At 31.8% G+C, this 13222-nt stretch overlaps 1 protein-coding gene across 1 annotated transcript in view; it reads left to right on the top strand.

Moving 5' to 3' along the window:
• The first annotated feature begins 10011 nt into the window (after nucleotides 1-10011).
• Nucleotides 10012-13222, top strand: part of LOC141393502 (uncharacterized) — a 115658-nt gene continuing 112447 nt past the window's right edge. The window contains exon 1 of the mRNA XM_073966521.1: nucleotides 10012-10454. The gene's annotated coding sequence lies outside the window, so the exon portion shown is untranslated. The remainder of the gene's footprint in view (nucleotides 10455-13222) is intronic.

Genomic DNA, 13222 nt, shown 5'->3' on the forward strand with positions numbered 1-13222 from the left:
ATTGAACAAAACAAACTTATAATACCCTTTCCACATTGTTTTGTAAAGTATAAATATTTTATTTTAAAAACGTCCGTAAATTGTAGGAAAAGGTCGTAAGTCCGTACAAAATACAAAACTGTACAAGGAAAAGGTCGTAAGTCCAAAGACATCCAATTATCTCCCAAACGGGACGGAATTTTATCAAACAATGTACAGATATTGAAGCGGAATAAATAAACGAAAAATACTGTCTTTACCACCATAATAAAATCTTTAATACAGAAAGCGCTGGAATGTTTTTTCTTCCTCCTGAAAAATTTATTGAGAGGGACTTACGACCTTTTCCGACGGAGCAGACGATATATTTATCATAAAAAATAGAAAAAAATCCACAGTGGGCTTTAATGGAATTTTCGCTGATGCATTTTCAAAATCGAAAAATGACGCAGCTTTTAAGATGTTTGAGATAAATTCATAAATATAAAATCAAAACAAATATTTATAAACGAAAATTTCAATTTTTTTAATAAAATAATAAATTTTGGACAAAGGTATAAAGGAAAAATTGTATTGACAAATGTTAAAAAATTCAGAAAAAATAATAATCGTCCGAATCCCATTACCACATAAGGCTTAAAATTTTTGTAATTGAAAGTAGTTTAACATAATTTTTTTTTGAATAAATCGAAGGGTGCAATCATGTTTAAAAATTGATTTTAAATATTAAATCCCGAAAATTGCATTGAAGCCCACTGTGCATTTTTCTTTTAAATATTTCTTTCGATAGCTGATAAAAAAAAAAAATACAAACAAATAAAAAAAAGATGGTCCCATTTGGACCAATATTAAAGAAGTTATGAGTATTTCTTTGCATGTAGTTTTAACAGAATTTGACTTTTTCAAGGCGCGATATCTTTGGAACCGTTAGTCAAAAAAAATTGAAAATTTACTAAAATGTTTTGTTAATCAGCAGTATCGCCACAGCAAAAAATAAAGGAAATCAAAAACCTCATCTTGAAAAAGTGTCCGATTTCACTCAGAAATCCCCATATAGATTTTTTACACACAAAAAACATATTCGACACACCGTGCAATGCCATCTATAGCCAATCAAAATTTCACTCCACAAGATATGGACAAATGCGATCCAATTTTCACAAATTGTTGTAGGATTCGTTTTTTAGCCACATAAATGAACTGGTATTTTTTCTCATCGAACGGGCCATGAGAACTTTAGAGAATTTTTGTGAAAATGCTCGGGTGGCACGGGTTAACGTTAGCCAAATTCATGTATAAGGCTTTTGTATGAAATGGACAAAATAGGGGGTAGGGTAGACTTTTAAAAAAATTGGGTAGCCCTTGTGTACATCTATAACACTATTTTAGGTTTAGGCACCATCGCAGTTTTCCCTGGATTTCTGGGGCCCAAGTATTAAGTAAGTTGAGGGCTATTTTCATATTGTCACTCAGCTGGGACGTAAACAAACCAGAGTAATCAGCATGGTGGTGTCTTCTGATGACAGTTACCACGCCGAAGATATATAGAGCTTATTCTGTTCCTGAGGTGCTAACGTTGTCGAAGTCTCCTTCTATATCCAGAAATGCTGCTGTAGTATGTTTTTGTGCTCGAAGGACTTCCTAGTAGTTCTAACGATTTCGTGTATGGCGGTGTCTGTCGATCGCCCTTTTAGGTAAGCTTGTTGACTAGAAGATTTTTACTTTGAATTCTCCATCATTTCTCGAATCTGCACTTCGATGAGTTTTCGAGCGTTTTAAGCAAAAATTATGAAAGGCTAGAGAGAAGGGGTCTACACGCAGAGAATAAATATCGCATTTGTTGCAACAACAATATCTACTTTTGTTCCAACAATTCATTTGTTTTGTTTGAGCATTACAATTGCAAATCCAAAAATCGTTTCCTCAATATTGTATAAATCATTGACGATACATATGGTTGGGACTATCATAATCTATAATTTTTACAAAAACTATTGTCAGCCTAGAAAACCTGTTACTGAAATTTTTCACTTGATCGTATACAATTCTCATATACACTTTCCACATCATTTTGGTATAAATGCCACGTATAATATTATGAGTATTGACAAGCACAACACATGACCAGGTTTTGTCAGGTTTAACTAAAAAGGCAACAAAAAGAATGAAAAAACATAACTAATCCATTGCGATCATCCTCCAAGCACCTGTCCCAACATTAGGAATACCAATAAAACCATAACAAATATGAAAAGAACAATGAGAAAGAAGAAACAAATAAAAACAAGAATCTCATGGTGTACATTAGGGATACAACTTTTTGCACTTTTTTGCAAATATCAAAAATACCACCACATAGCCGTGTAGAGCATGAAAAACTATTATGAAAGGTGTAATTTTTTCTCTATCGCGAAAAAAGTTTCCGCACCAAATGCATTGAAGTTCAGTAATGCATTTTTTAATTTTATCTGTTATAACAACATTTCGCGAATTCGTTGCAAATGACCCCATATTCTCTTGTCCGATAGGTACAAAAAATTTAAACATAAAATTCACGAGTTTTTAAGAAAACCCAAAAATTGCAATAGTGTCAAAAGTTCCTAATATGCTCCGAAATGGCGCGATTTGAGAACAAATAGGTCTGGAACGGTTTGATAATGATTTTAAATTAGGTTACAAAAAATAAAAATTTTAATGAAAAGCAAATACGTTGTTATAACAGATAAAATTAAAAAATGCATTACTGAACTTCAATGCATTTGGTGCGGAAACTTTTTTCGCGATAGAGAAAAATTAACACCGTATTTCATAATAGTTTTCCATTCTCTACATGGCTATGTGGTGGTATTTTTTTGGTTATAGCCCTAGTGTACATACACAAAAAAGAACAAAGATAAAATAAAAAAGATAAGAGGAACTCTATTGTTGGATATGACAAAAACATTTGTTGCAATTAACAAAAACGATTGTTGGAGTCACAATACTACATACAGAATCTAACAATATCTTTACAATACATATTTTGCTCTTTGAATATTGTTGGATCACTCATATTTTTTTCTGCGTGTAAAGTCTTCAGTAAGACAGCTACTGTTGATGTACATCCATCTGGCCCCGGAGATTAGAAGGGAGAACCGGACATAAGTCCGAGTAAAGTCACATTGACAATTGACGTTACTCGGACTTATGTCTGCTTCAATGTTGTTTTTATTTATAGGATCATTGGTTATATAATGTATGAATTTAACGTTTCAACACATTCAAACATGCATATATCAGAAAAAATAAATATTATTAAAAAATAGTTATCCGTTTGGTCCAAGCTACATATATTGAATTAAAAGCTATAAAATTATCGTAAGTAACTTTTTATTAAATTTGGATAAAATAAAGTCCCTAAATAATTCTACGTAAGCTGCGTAAATGAAACGACTTGATACGTATGGGGGAAGTTAATTTTCGTACTATGGATAAAATTCCAAACCCTACGGAAATTCGCTAAATTTCTTAAACAGTCCTCAAGGTCAAGGTTTATAAACATGAATCACCTTTAATACGACTTTACCGTTATCGTCAACGTGAGAACTTAAAATAGTTCAACAAACATTTATTAATGTTTTTTCATATAATTTGAGCAATGGTTTCTTCAGTAGGTGAGGTAAAGTCTGAGATTTTTTTTCAAATTCTACATTGTTTCTTCTGCAACCCAAAGCAACATACATTTGTTTTGTTACAACATTTTATTGCGGCAACGCTTTTAAATTGCTTTTTAATGTGTGTTTTGTTATTGACGTGTAACCAATCGGTTTTTATGTTACGCATGCTTAGATTAGGTTTAACGCGTTTTATGGTGTTCTAGAAATCTTATTTCTTCAGAAATAATAAATCAAGAAATATGTGTTGCATCACTGAAGGAGAAATGCCGTGAATGGGAAAAAATTAACACACAGGTAAAATTCAATGTCCATTAAGATAAACTTATGCAAGCCTAAAAACGTTAAATGCGATATGGGTTTATAAAAGTTAGCTTCCAAAGTACCGTTTTTAATTTTATTTTGACAGATTATTTTTTCTAAAAAAATGGATTAAAGTTACGCAAATTTAATATTTTTTTCATAAAAAGGTACACCTTAAGGTGTTTTGGTATACAATACAAATTGTATATAACAATTGTACATATATTTAAATAAAAAAATAATGTATACTAAGTCAACTTATTGTGGTTGTGATTTAAAAAAAAAACATATTTCTAAATGATTTAATTGATTTGCTTTCGGGAAAGGCAAGAAAGTCACAAATTGTGATTTTGATACAAAATGTTCATCTGTTCTCTTAGTATTTTTTTAAAAAATAAACTTCTTCGCCGTTTTATGAAGATTTTAATTTAATATTGGGGAATTTATTTGAATAAAAATTAAATGAAAATAAAATAATTGAATAATCTCATGATATGCAAGTTCAATTACCACTTCCATTTTAAATAATAATTTAATTTACGTAACAAAAAGTCCTCTATTTTTGATGTTTGGTTACGCCACACAAATACATTTTTAAAAAACGTTGTACGTACTCTACTTTTTTTACGAAACGCAATTTGTGCACTATTTATTTGGATATACATAAAGATTTTCATTATTCCAATTTCGTACCACGGTTCTTTCACAGTCATTTGCAAAAAAAAAAATGCTAAATTGAAAGAAACTTAATTGATTTCAACAAATGATGCAATATTTCCCATAGTTCTTAATTATAAACAGAAACATTTAAGTTTAAAGAAAGTAACTGTTCCGTAAAACTGTCGAAATTTCTCAAACTACTCAAAAGAACACAAACAAAATTTCTCCATAGTTAAGAAAATACAATCTAACTAATCGGTGGCCAAGAAGCAGTGAACAGTTGTACTTAAAAATTAATGTTTCTTTTAACAAATTCTGTTAACGTTTTCCAACATCGTTTCTATGGTCATGTACGCATTATGAATTTTATCGCATGTTCATTCATATTTCTTTTACAACATCCATTGGAATTCTAATTAATTTCTATGCTAATTAATGCACTTGTTCAGTCATGGTAGACGCTTAAGAAGAAAAATCCAAGAAAGGTCTGAAGGTATTTTTGTAAACATAATTCAATTTTGAACATGAGCGTGAGATAAGAACTCACTGAGTTTACAAAATGCGTTTCTCTCCCTAGTTCCCACTCTTAATCTTAAGTAAGATTTTTTCTGTTTCTCTTAATTTTCAATTTCACTTATTTATTTTGGTACAAATTAATTTTATCATCAAAACATGAAAAATTAATTTATTTATTAAACTTTAGAATTTTTCAGACTACCCAGCAAAAAATCATTACCAAGTACTGACAATATTCAGTAAAATTTAGCAGTAGTAAGTACTTACAAATTGACCGTAAAAGTCAGTACTTAATAATGAGTAAAGTAAGCAGTTATATGTAAGCCATTATATATGTACTGTCTCTACTCTCTCACTACTGATGGAAAAATTATATGTTTTTGAAAAAAGGATTTTTTCTTTTTTTAGGAAATCATGTCAAGTCTAATAACATTCACGAACAGCGGCATCACTTCTCAGCAAAAACTTGGGAGTCACAGGAGCCTAATAACCCATTATAAAGCTACCAGTAAGCTGAAAAATAATGGCTTATTTCTAACAAAATGTTACAAAGCAAAACTACATACCCAGCAAACCAATCGTACTGACTTCGTAACGAAATCGGAACAAAATTTGGACGCTACGTCCGATCCGAAATCGTAATGATATATTAACGAAAGTTGTATGAAGTGGGTGACATAATTTCTGTACGAAATATAGGGGTGAAATCGGATCGATTTCAGTCAGAATTCGGAAGAAAATCCTTGGGAAATTCGAAAGGCGACATTTTTCTTCCGAATTTTCGTACAGATTTCTGAAGGATATCGGAATAATGTCGTATGAATATCGAAGGCAAATTTTTTTCCCTGACGCCTTTTTATTAATCATTTTTTTGCTATGTTTTTTATTGGAAGATTGTAATTTCAAACGTTTAGTTATAGTAGAACAATGTAAACTTTGTGTACGAATATGTTGAGTCTATCAGCACTAGCTTGAATTATTACATGTTATATAAAATATTTAAAAATTATACATGCGAATTTTATAACCAACCACTTTATTTTTCGACAACAAACTAAAATAAAACCAACCCCTTGCTGTTAGATACATACAAAATATTGTTTTTGTGCGAAGCAAAATTTGTTTCCTACATTACGCTTCAAATTCGTACCGAAATCAGAAGAAAAACATTTGTATATTCGAAGGGAAATTTACTTTCGATATTCTCTCCGAAATCGAAACGAAATCTCAATGAATTCTTCTACGAAAAATCGTATAGAAATCTGAACGATTTTGCTTCCTAAATTGTTCAGATGTGTCGGTCATCCAACATTTAGTTTGCTGGGATACTTTACTCCTTACCAAGTAACGAATACGGTGGCACAGAGCATGCGTTTTCGACTGCAAAACCGAGAGTTGTGTGTTCAACGCTAACTGTCGGCAGACAATTGTTTTGCCAGCAAAATTGCGACCAGTTGGTGCACATGTAAGCGTTTAAACTACCCTTAATGTTCATACGCGTGGCACAGTATGTAGTGTGTTTGACTAAAAATTAGAAGATCGCATGTTCAAAATCCAGCAAAATAAAAATCTGGAGTGTGTTGAAATTTAATATAAATCCACCTCAATTGTTCTAAAAATAGAACATATGTCTTTTAACGTATTTTTTAACTTTTAGTGGCCATAGAATAACTAATTATTCAGTCGAAATGCCCTTGTTTAAATAATGGGTTAGTAAGTGTATTAGGAAGTAGTTAGTCTACCAAAAAGTACTATAAGGAGTCTTTATTTTTGGTAGTGGATTTTTTTTGCTGGTTTATGATCAAAATAAGACATTGATCATAGAAATCGATTAAGATATTTCGTTTTTATTTGAAATAAAGTAAAGGGATCTCATTTTGAATCGAATGAATTTCTTTGGAAAAACATTGGGGGAAAAGGAAAGTGCATTTTTATTGATGCTTTATTTATTTTACAGAAAAAACTACACTTATGAGCGGTCATTATTTAAAGCAATATGGAGCAAAACATTGAACTTGGCTGTATTTATTTGAGCAACCAACTTGTGCAAGACTAATAAAACTTTTGAAGGAGTACGAGCGGGGCAAAAATAACGAAACTGTGATTCATTGGAGTAACTGTTTGTCATCAGCAAGGTAAAAGGGGAATGGATGCACGGCTGCAGATTTGATGATTTATAGTCATTTTGACGATTTTTTGGTCAAAAATTGATAAATGACGATTTCATTTAATACAGTCATAAGAAATTTTGTAACATAAAAACTGAAAATTTTGTAACATGAAAAAACTGATCAAATATTCTTAGTTGATTTTAATAGTGAATTGTTAGACAGTAAACAAATACACTCCGTTTCATGCCAATAGCACATTTCAAATGTTTATTTGTCGAGTATCTGGGGATATGTTTGTATATCTTGTTTCGCAAACTTATGAAGTATCTTTCCACAAAAAGTGTTGCTTCGTTAAAGTCCCGTTATATTTTTTCATAATTTTCGTTCAAAAAGCTCAAAATTTGTACGGTTTGAAGCCATTTCAAGTTCAAAAAGCTAAAATTGGTCAAACGATGTCTTTAATACTGGAGAAATAAGACGTTTCGAAGGCTTTGGCCTTTAATTATCTATAATACGTTAAAAATTTGGCACTAATGGAACTAATGATAGAAGAGAGAATAAACGTGAACTTCTACTGAAATTTGGGACACTTCTTCGTGAAACTTCAAATTCCTATGACTCCTACTCCATAATGACGTCCAATGTTGGCATTAGCATAAGTTGATCGTTAAAATATCGGGTGATTTGTATTGCTTTGGGTCTGAGCCAACATTTAATAAAGAAAAACTACATCCTTCCTATACACAGAAAGAAAATAGTTTGAATTTATGGAGCAGACATAAACTGGAAATATTCGTAAATTTAGTAGAGCAATATTTTGTACCTTTCAATTGCATGAGGCGATCAACTCCGTAATATTGATGGTATATTTAGTTGTTCTCTTTCCGGATATGCAAGAAGTAATAGGTTTTGCCATCGGAAACCTGCAAGTAATGATTATTTGCTTCGGGAAACGACTACTTGCTTTTCCATATAATATTCATTATAGTTACATCAGAAAATCCAACCTATTTTCTTTCTGTGTATAGGAAGGATCTGTTTTTTTTTTCTTTATAGTATATTGGCTCAGACCCAGAGCAATAAAAATCGCCCAATATTTCAACGGTTAACTTATCTGAAGGAAGACATTGAACCCTATTATGGGATAAGATTCATAGGAATTTGAAGTTTCGAATTCTCTACATCAACTGTTCTAAAAATAGAATTTTTTTCACCCTACTTTTCAACTTCTAGTGGCCACAGAATAACTAGTTATTCTAGTGGTCATAAAATAACTACAAACTGAGTGCGACATGCCCTTGTAAAAATAATGGGGAAGAAAGGGGGTTTGAGAGTAGTTACGGCTGCCAAAAATCCCTTACGAAACCCATGATTTTGGGAGGACTTTTTTTGCTGGGTAATGAGATTTGTACAGAAATTTTAAAATTTTAATAGATTTAATTTTGGAAACAATTTTATTCATTTTTCGACATCCTTAAAGAATTTGCATATTTTGTAAGCCCGAAGGAAAAGCAAAATATTGAATTCAGATTTTCGTGAAATGTTTGAAAGTGATGAAACGGATTTATTTAGCATTCTGAATGCAAATTGTTATGAAACATTGATTAAACATGGCTTGTTAAAAACTATAAACTCAAATGTTTATTTACAAAATAAATACATTTTTTCGTTTAATTTACTGATTTGCCGTAAAAACATGTTTACTAATTTGAATATCCATTTTTGGTCTGTTCCTTTACTTTTGAAAATGGTAAAACCGGCAAAAGTAGTAAAAGTTGTAAACTGCTCTCATATAAATTTTATGATGTGTGGAGAAAAGTAAAAAGTCGAGTAAAAAGTGGTAAAACTTGACGTAAAGAGCTTTAATGTTTCTTTTAATTAAAAAATATATTTAAATATATCTAAATGGGCGTACTTTAATTTTTCACGATTTTATAAAATAGATTTGACGATTTCTATTTTATTTATCGTCATTTGGACGATTTTTCATAAAAATTATCTGGCAGCCCTGAATGGATGTGCAAGAAAGGAAAATAACCTCTAGAGACTCCAAATTGGGCAAACCTGCTGGTGCCAATACCATCCACCCATCCAAGCAAAATAGGATAATGGAAGCGACTGTGTCCACGCTAACCAGCTCAGCAATATCTGATTGTTCCGAAAGCAGCACGGACTTATCCAGTACATATAGTCCTTGGGAGGAAGATAATGCAGCATCAATGAGTTTACTGGTATCTGGTTTACTAACAATGAAAAGCGGGTAAATAGGGTGGCTTAAAATACGGGTATTAGTATTGATAAAAACATTTTCCTTTCCATAACAACGCACTGTGCATTGTAGTAGAGAATACTTGGGGCTTGTTGTCACGAAAACGTACGTGTTTGAGCATTGGTGATGTGCTAACCACATAATTATGAATATATCCAGTCACCCAAAAATGCTACTAAGCATTTGTTGGGTTCTTTAATAAAGATTTGTTGGGACAAACGAACTTCATGTTGACAAAGAGAGTTTAGTTTTCAGAACTGTACATTTACTCTTCATGATCAGTAGAATTCCAATTGGATTTTTACCTGTCGTAAAAAGAATGTACTAAAAATACCATTTCTCTCTCACTCCAACAATTTTATTTCCAAATACCACTCTCTTAATATGTTTACAGCTGGTCAATTCTCTTTGATGGTTAAATCGCTAGATATTGGTAAGAAAATACCTGATTATTTTTCTTGCTACCAATTTTTTCTCTTTGTCGTTTTCATTCACTCTCATAATGGAAGAAACCTTCAACTTGAACTTGTTCCAAACGGTTGGTTGCTGGCTTCTACTCTGGCCAAATACTAATGGTGCAGGCAGCAGCAATGAGTGTGCGCAACAGTGATTTCTGGTTTCGTAGCAAAGATGTACGCATGACTTTAGTACTCTTTCAACGGTGAACGCGATAGCCACGTTAAACAAAAGAAAGCGGTTGTTGTAACAAGTGACAGTGCAGTGAATCTCACATAAATCGACGATGAACGATAAACAAATTGAATAAAAAAGTGAGAATAGAAAGGAATTGATTTTGAGTGAATTCAAACAATAATCTAAATAATTTGTATGGATAATCTGAATATTAGAATGGAATATAACTAAAATTTAATACAACATTAAAAATTTTACGATAATACGAAAAAAAACTGGATTTACACGATCCTGTTAAATAACCCGAAACTGGTTGTTGTTCTTTAAATGGTAAGTTGTTGAAAATTTTCCTTTCAACAAACGGGTAATGGGAAAACTTGTTAATTAATTCATAAGCATTTTCCCGGTGTATTGCTTAGTTTTCCGACATGTGTCTGCCTATATGGTTGGGCTGTGAGTAGAATCTTTAATATTGTTCCTCAACTAGGCTGCATAATGCAATGTGTGCAATATACTGCAGACAAATTTCTCAAACATAAATCATGTAAAGAAAAAAAGAAATAGTTAACACAGTATTTGAAAGTGCCACGAACGAATCAAAGCAGCCGTCTGTCAGTCGGTCCTTCAAGCCACCAATTCATACATTCATGAATGTTTCTGCGGAGGAAATAAATGTTAAACAAACATTTGGTGTGTGTGTGTTTTGAGCTATGATTTCAAGTCCGCTCTTTGTTGTTCACTTCAACTTAGTTAGTTTCTTCTTCAAGAATCTGCATTGCACTTTGGTACTTCAGTTGTTGTTTTTTCTTCTTTTTATTTTATGTGTTAGTTTCGTCAAGTTTCAAGCTGTGTAAGGCAACAAAAGGCACAGAAGATGAACCGTTCACATACTACATGATGCAGACACCGCATGCCATTGTATACAGAACAATGAAAGGGAACCTACAAACTTTTTTCTTTGTCTCGAATGGACTTAGAAGCTTAGGTTCCATCAAATTCGAATTGTAGCATGAAAAGGCTCAAATGATGCTATACTGCAGAAAACTGCTGCTTATTTCATATCCGGAAACGCTAGTGATGTAAATAAATAATTAATTTACAATTTATTTACAAGGCATTAATTTTTGTTCGGCTAGACTTCTTTAACGTTGAACTCCGAAAGGGAATAGATATGTCAAAATAAAAGGTTGATTGTCGGCCAAACCAATCTATTTTAGAATAAGGACATACCACTTTAAAAGAATTTACTGTGAAATGCATGTGGCCTAAAACTCTCAAAATAAATTTTAATCCGTAGTTAACATTTTTATGGTAATTATTGCTAAAACCTCAAAATACTATATTGACAATTTCCGCAATTAGACTTTTTCTGTTCCCGGAAAACTCAAAATAACAAATACCAGTAAATTGGGATGAATAACAATACGCCTAACGTGGATCTTTATAGAAAAAAAATCAAAACATCTAATATTGGTGCAAGCGAAAGTTGGAAAATGGTTAGACCCATTTTAAATACAAAAATCTCAGGCATAATAGTAATGTAAAATGTCAAAGCACATGTTATACATATATTCTAAACTGATCAAGAAGTATAAGAGGGGTATTTCAAAATGTTGCAAGGAGGGATTTAGAATTTCTTAGTAAAGGAAATAAGAAGTATATCCTGTTAAAATATTCCCAGTGTCTACGTAAAAATTTCGTATATAGAATGTGCGAGAAAACTGAAATATCGTATGGGGTGGGAGATTTTTCGAACTGATTTTCTTTACAAAAATATAAATTTTAGGATTTCTATTTAATATTTCTCTGGCATTAAACCTGCCTTTTTTGGAAAGTAGAAGGCGTCATCCCAACCATCGAAAGTGTGGTGTACTGCTGTAATAAGCAATACTAACAAATTTGTTATACCCCAGCTAAAAAATCCTTACTAGTACTTTTTGGTAGTCGTAACTACTTACAAAACCCCATACTGACCCATTATTATATTTATTCATAGTTTTACACACTTATTTGTAGTTTTACACACTACACTGTGCCACGCGTAGGAGCATTAAGGGATGTTTAAACGCTTACTTGTGCAGCACCATCTGTTCTTTATTTTGTTAACGAAAAACTCGCTTGCCGACGGTGAACGTTCAACACACAACCTTAGGATTTGTAATCGGATACACACGCTCTGTGCCACCGTACTCATTACTTAGTAAGTAGTTTTAACTTGTTACGTTACATTGTAATGGGTTACATAATGACCAACGGATATGAATTTTTATTGGGATGTTTTTCATTGAAATTTTTTACAAGTGCAATTTTGAGTTTATGTAGTGCCAAAAAATTCTCAATGAGAATATTTCTTTGGAAACTTGTGTATTTAAGCAAATCACGATTACAAAGTTTTTTGTGAAATAAAAAATAAAAAAAAACAAGGCAACTAATGAGAACAACAATGTCAATGTCCCCATTAATAAATAAGAGAGGTTTTAATAAAATTTTAAGGAGTGACCCCCACTTGTAAAGCCAAAAAAAGGAATTTTTCATGAATTTTTCCAAGAAAACTACGAAATCTTTTGTAGTATTTTTTCCCGCTGAAAGAACACATCTAGAGCATGAAATTTTTTGTGAAAAATGTTATGTGGTTTTGTGGCAAATGGCCGTCCACGAAAACCTTTTTTGTAAAAACGATTTGTGGTGCTAACGCCAGCCCGAAATCTAATTAATCGATCATCATATATTTTTGTGGGCTTATTAAGAACATAAAGATCTAGTCCTTCATTGATCGATTTTTACTAAAAATATAAGATTTTACTGAAATGGTGGACCAAAAAAGTCAAAATTTTAATTTTTACCTTAAAAAACTGACTTTTTGTGGTTAGGAAACCGGCAAACATTTTTTTTTATAAATAAAATCGATCGATGAAGTACTAGACTTTAATGTCCTTAATAATCCTACAAAATTGTGTGACAATCGGTTCATTGGTTTTCGGCATCGATTTCAAAATATAATTTCGAGAAAAATACGTTTTTAGTTTCTATGTTGCATACAAAAGACAATAAATTCGGTGCCCTGGCTTTGAATATTAGAATGTTAGATGATAATACCT

The sequence above is a fragment of the Musca autumnalis genome, unplaced genomic scaffold (assembly GCF_047663935.1).
Source record: "Musca autumnalis isolate F117 unplaced genomic scaffold, ASM4766393v1 scaffold_2, whole genome shotgun sequence".
In the NCBI taxonomy this organism is placed as follows: Eukaryota; Metazoa; Arthropoda; class Insecta; order Diptera; family Muscidae; genus Musca; species Musca autumnalis.